The sequence below is a fragment of the Musa acuminata genome, chromosome BXJ3-3 (assembly GCF_036884655.1).
Source record: "Musa acuminata AAA Group cultivar baxijiao chromosome BXJ3-3, Cavendish_Baxijiao_AAA, whole genome shotgun sequence".
NCBI lineage: Eukaryota > Viridiplantae > Streptophyta > Magnoliopsida > Zingiberales > Musaceae > Musa > Musa acuminata.
The window spans coordinates 31,419,559-31,425,558 of record NC_088351.1 but is presented as its reverse complement, the minus strand read 5'-3'; the positions used below and the strand labels follow the sequence as shown (position 1 = coordinate 31,425,558).

At 40.7% G+C, this 6,000-nt stretch overlaps 1 long non-coding RNA gene across 1 annotated transcript; it reads left to right on the top strand.

The window, feature by feature from the left end:
* LOC135633045 (uncharacterized) lies at window positions 1-3,777 on the top strand. The gene is made up of 2 exons (XR_010494882.1): window positions 1-2,461; window positions 2,590-3,777. It is a non-coding gene; the product is annotated as an uncharacterized LOC135633045 (long non-coding RNA).
* Window positions 3,778-6,000: the final 2,223 nt, after the last annotated feature.

Below are 6,000 nucleotides of genomic sequence, written 5' to 3'. Positions count from 1 at the left end.
CGGCAACAATGCTCGCCCTCTTTGCCGCCAGGAGAACTGCTGCGTCCAAGCTCTTGGAGAAGCTTCTCATCTCCCCTAGCCGCCCACCCGTGGCAGCTGTCGCCATCGTCACCCGCTCCCCCAACACCAACGCCACCCGCCGCGAGTTCCACGAGAAGGACGACCGCGGCCTCGACTCCTTCCTAGGTAATCTTCACCTCTTTCCGCGTTAGGATCGTCGTCTCTTCTTCCTTTTCGCTGTAGATAGGATCGAGATGCTAAACCGAGAATGACGATTTTGTTTGGCCGCTGAGGTGTTCGAGCTATTGTCTGAGCCACAAACGGGCTGTTGGACGCTTGGCTAGTGTGAATTCCCCAAGTTGGTTGGACCATGGGATGACCCACTAACCAATGGTCGGATCAATTGGGTCACATCACCAATTAAGTCGAGCTCGCTAGAGTCACCTGCGTAGGGCTAATCCAATGTTGGGAAAGCGATCGCTTAAACTCACCCGATCAGTGCGGCCCTTAAGAAGCCGAATTAATACGGCCCATGTATTGGGTCGGACACCTATGCCCGCCCACATTGGTTCGAGTGCCTGACAACGCTTGCTTTAGGTCAGACTTGGCATGCCCATGCTGGGTTTGACTTACATTGTGCCTACTTGCTCAAGACAGACTATAGCTGACCCAAGCTTGCTCTAGTCGATGTCAAACCGCACCGACATTGACTAGATTAAATCGGATCATCTCAACATTTATAGTCGACAATTGACTTTGGGGCGAACAATAGACTTTTAATGTTAACATCATAGGCATAATTCATAATAAACATGAATTAAATTTTATTCAAATCCAGGTATTCAACTGGTTTAAAACATAACATCATAGGCATAATTCATTTTTTTAAATTTTATTATTTTCTCACAAACACAAACGAAAACAACAAAAATAATTAATTAATATTTTAATTTATCAAATAAATAATTATTAGTTTAGGAATGCATATAGTAATTTGATGGCATCCTAACCCTTAGCTTTCTTAGCCACTATTTGAATGACAATTATTTAAGATGTTTTATGTGTTCATGTCTACTCAATTGCTTCAATTTTTTTTAGAAAAAATAAAACGTACTAAAAGCTAAGTCCCTTTCTTTAGGTTGAATAAAGGTATTCATAACCATTAATGTTGAGATGACAATGGATATTCGCATCAATCTACCCCCTCTTAAGCCAAATAAATGCATATGTTAATTATATTCAAGATAACCACAACAAGAAAATATTAATGTTGAATTTGAGAAAACATTTGGAGCACTTAAATACTTCACCAAGTTTAAGAAAGGGTAAAGTAAAATTCACAAATATCCTACCCTTTGCTTGTTGAAAGCTTTACATTTTGTAGTGACATTCAATAAAAATATGATAAAGGAGTAAATGCAATGTTCATCCATATATAGTTGACAAGTCTTTCCATAAATGATCATACAACTGGGGTCTAGTTTTGTCCTCATCTCCTAGTTAGGTGTTGGATGCTTGATATTTTTGAGGGACACGTGATAGTAATCTAACAAACACTCGGATGTGCTGATTGTTTGACTATATTTACCAAGACATGGTACATTAAGTCTTCTCATTAATGGTCGTACATTTGAGTTATGTTCTTTTGTCCACATCAATAAAGTGGAGGACCATTAAAAAGATGAGAACAATCTTAGCGATCATATGACAAACAATCCATGCTCTACAAACAAATTATTCAACATTTTTATCTTTTTTTTTTGTTAGATAGACAATGTTTATTACATAATAAAGTTTGCATTAGGTTTTCGTCGACGTTATAAACCTACATGATGGGTAAAATGTTATTAAGTTCATCAAATCATCATGAAAAATTTGGGTTAGTATGATCTTTCATAGGCATGATGTGATAAGACAACAGATGAGGAAATCTCGCTGCTAAGGGTATTGATGAGTACTTGAAGATACACTGTGATAAGACAATATGCGGAGGATATTAATGAGTACTTGAAGAACTTCGTGTGACTAAGGGTCCTCCATCTTATGCACACAAAAATCGAGAGCCTACCACACTACATCAGAAATTTGATACACTTGAGATATTTGAATGTGTCTCATAGCCGTATAACGGAGCTTCTAGAAAGCATATGTAATCTGACGAATTTATAGTTTTTGATCCTCAAAGGATGTTTCAATTTGAGACATATCCCCCAGGGTATAGTTAGGCTAGTCAATCTAAGGACACTCGATTGTAGAGGTACACGGCTGGAGAGCTTTCCATATGGAATAAAAAGGTTGAAGCACCTCAATGAACTCCAAGGATTCATCGTGAACACGGGTAATGGTATGTGCCCATTGGAAGCATTATGTGGCCTCCAGGAGCTCGGAGACCTCTCCGTTGACAGGTTGGAGAGGGCGTGGCTGGAAGCTGAACCGGGAAGAGATACGAGCGTCTTAAACGGTAAACAAAAATCGAAGAATCTACATTTACATTGAAAGATTCGTGAAGGTGTTGGATGTGGCACTTCATCCACCATCATCTGTTGTTACGCTCACGTTACTGAATTTTTTCCTTCTCCGGTACCCCAGCTGGATGGTGTCTGCAAGCATCAGTTCGCTTCTTCGAAAGATAAGTCGCTTGGAACTAATTAACTGCGATCATTGGCCACTGCTTCCACCGCTAGGGAAGCTCCCCAGTTTGGAGTTTCTTCACATAGTAGGTGCACGTGCAGTGACCACCATCGGACCGGAATTTTTTGGGTGTGAAGCTGCTGCTACTGGTCATGAACGGGAACAGAATTCAAAGCGCCCTTCTTCTTCTTCTTCTTCTCCTTCTCCTCCTTCGTTATTTCCGAAACTAAGGCAGCTGGAACTCTAGAATATGACTAACATGCAAGTGTGGGATTAGGTAGCGGAAGGTTTTGCTATGCGTCGCCTCGACAAATTGGTCCTCGAAAATTGCCCCAAATTGAAGTCTCTACCGGAAGGCCTGATCTGACAGGCAACCTGCTTAACCACATTGGATCTGACCGATGTGTGTGCTCTCAAGTGCATCAGAGGTTTCCCTTCTCTAAAAGAACTGAGTATAAGTGGTAAATCAGATCTGGAGATTGATACTGATCTCCCTGCACTAGAGCTCTTGAAGTTGGGCACATTTGGATCTTGCATCAATCATTTACCATAGTGGTTGGCGGATTGCCCTGTATGTTTCACTACACTACAGAGACTGGACGTACACGGAACCACCCAACTCCTTCGCAGATGCCTCCAAAATGGCGCAGACTGGCCCATGATCAAACACTTTCCAACGTTTTCCATCAAAGATGGCCGAGGCAATTATATAAACTACATCAAGCGTTCCTGCACCTTCGAGACAAACCTAGTCGATGATGATGATGCTTTTGCTGCTGCTGCTGAAGAAGACGAAGATGAAAAAAGACATCAATGAGCTTTGAGGTAACTTACCTTTCTTGCTCATGTCTCGACCATTTAACGTCTTCTGGTTTTGGAGTGGCAACTCACAATCATTCCCAACAGAGCTGACCATGGAAAGTCCGAGACTTTTGAGCGGAAATGCAGATCGAGAGGTTGGTTGCGACTCATACTACATTCCTGATGTAGTATATAAATTGAAATGAAACTATATAAATTGAGGAACATACAGATCATGTGTTGTGGAATTACTGTAGAACTAAGATGCAGACCTGTGAGCCTGTCAAATATCTGATGTAGCTGTACTAGACAAAGAAGTAGTTTTCTGATTTGTTCTTCTGAATATACCTAAGATGACGAAACTGAAATGATTTCTCCCTTCATGATCCATGTTAATGTCAAGGAAACACAGATACCCATTAATCACCTACCATACCCAAGTTTATTTTCAGCAATGCAAAAGGAAACGTGCATAATGCAAAACACTCATAAGCACAAAAATTCTGCTTCTCTTTTGCCTAAGAAGAAATCAATCATCTGAAACAAAGTGGAAGTCTTGATAGATGAGATATAGAATCAGTCTCGAGTTACATGCATCAGTGTGGTGCATTCTTATTACTTAACAACTACAATGCTGTTGACTGGAGTAAGAGAAAAGTTCCATACACAGGTTGGTAGGTAATTCAGTCTATTGCTATGAATTATGTTCTAGTTTACAGTTATGTTGTGTGTGGTATTGTGACCAACATCTGAATTGATAATACTAAATTGCAAGCTTGTGATTCTCAATAATGGACGGAAAGGATGAAGCAGATTAGGCTTCAAATAGATGCAACTTTCTTCAAATGATTGTGATGAGTCCTGTGTTTCATCACCGTTGACAAACCCCCTTTTTTTTTATTGGAGCTGAAAGAACACAAAGGAAAAATGCACCAAATCAAAGTGGAGGCAGTTGAGGCCCTCTAACACATTGGATCCAATCTTTAGATAGAGAGTGAACAGAGATAAGTAGGATATGACATACCTTTCTTCCTCATTGCTCCCATAACGACAATGCCACATTAGTCTTCTTCTTCTAAGTCAAGAGATCTCTTCAATTGTTACTCTGATCATTCTATTCATTTACAAGAGCCACCAAAATGATCCCCTACTGGCCACATTTGCAACCCTGATGGTATCACCGACTCTTCAAGCTTTGTTAGGTACCTCCATTGCTGAGTAGAGCCAAGCAGGTGAAGCACTCATCCTTTGCAATGAACTCTCAACATAAGGAGCCTGTCTTTTGTAACGCTCAGGTTACAGAATTTTTTCCTTCTCCGGTACCCCAGCTGGATGGCGTCTGCAAGCATCAGTTCGCTTCTTCGAAAGATAAGCCGCTTGGAACTAATTAACTGCGATCATTGGCCACTGCTTCCACCGCTAGGGAAGCTCCCCAGTTTGGAGTTTCTTCACATAGTAGGTGCACGTGCAGTGACCACCATCGGACCGGAATTTTTTGGGTGTGAAGCTGCTGCTACTGGTCATGAACGGGAACGGAATTCAAAGCGACCTTCTTCTTCTTCTTCTTCTCCGTTGTTTCCGAATCTAAGGCAGCTGCAACTCTGGATTATGACTAACTTGGAAGTGTGGGATTGGGTAGCGGAAGGTTTTGCTGCGCATCGCCTAAAAAAATTGGTCCTCGCAAATTGCCCCAGGTTGAATCTGCTTAACCACATTGGATCTGGCCAATGTGTGTGCTCTAAAGTCCATCAGAGGTTTCCCTTCTGTGAAACAACTGAGTATAAGTGGTAAATCAGATCTCGAGATTGTTGCTGATCTCCCTGCACTGGAGCTCTTGAAGTTGGAAGGTTTGGGCGTCGCAACAATCATTTACCAGAGTATTTGGCGGCTTGCGTGCATGCTTCACCACGCTCCATGACGTGTACGGAATCACCCAACTCGTCCCCAGATGCCTCCCAAAAAAAATAAAAAAAAGTTAATTTGATAATAAAAAAAGATAATAAAGCATAAAAAAAATAAGAACATCATATTTATATGATTCGATCAATTGACCTACATTTACGGACGAAGGAGAAACAAATCATTACTATAAAAGAGAAAAAATTACAAATGCCTTAAGAAGATGTTCCTAGACAATAAAACACGAAACTACTCAATAAGAAAAGTCTAAAGCAAACAATTAGGTTTTGTTATGGTGCATCTGACTTCAAAACCCAAACCCTTATTTATAGTTTAAACATGAGATATCAAACTTGATTTTCCTGATGTGGGACTATGTGGAACTTGCCAAACTAACAAATCTTCACCTTAGCATGTCCTAACATTAACAATTAACAAAACTTGCTCCACTTTCTTCACAAAAGCCCCAACGGGCAATCACCAACAATAAACATCAACCAAGTCCAAGCACTACTTGAACTTATAAACCGGAAAAGGCTTCGTAAGTATATCAGCTAGATTGTCCTTCGTATGAATTTTCTTACCCAAAGGCGGCTTCATAAGATCCCAAGTTCTATTCTGATTGAGAGATTCAATTTCTTCATTCTTCGCAATCAACCACTTAGCGAA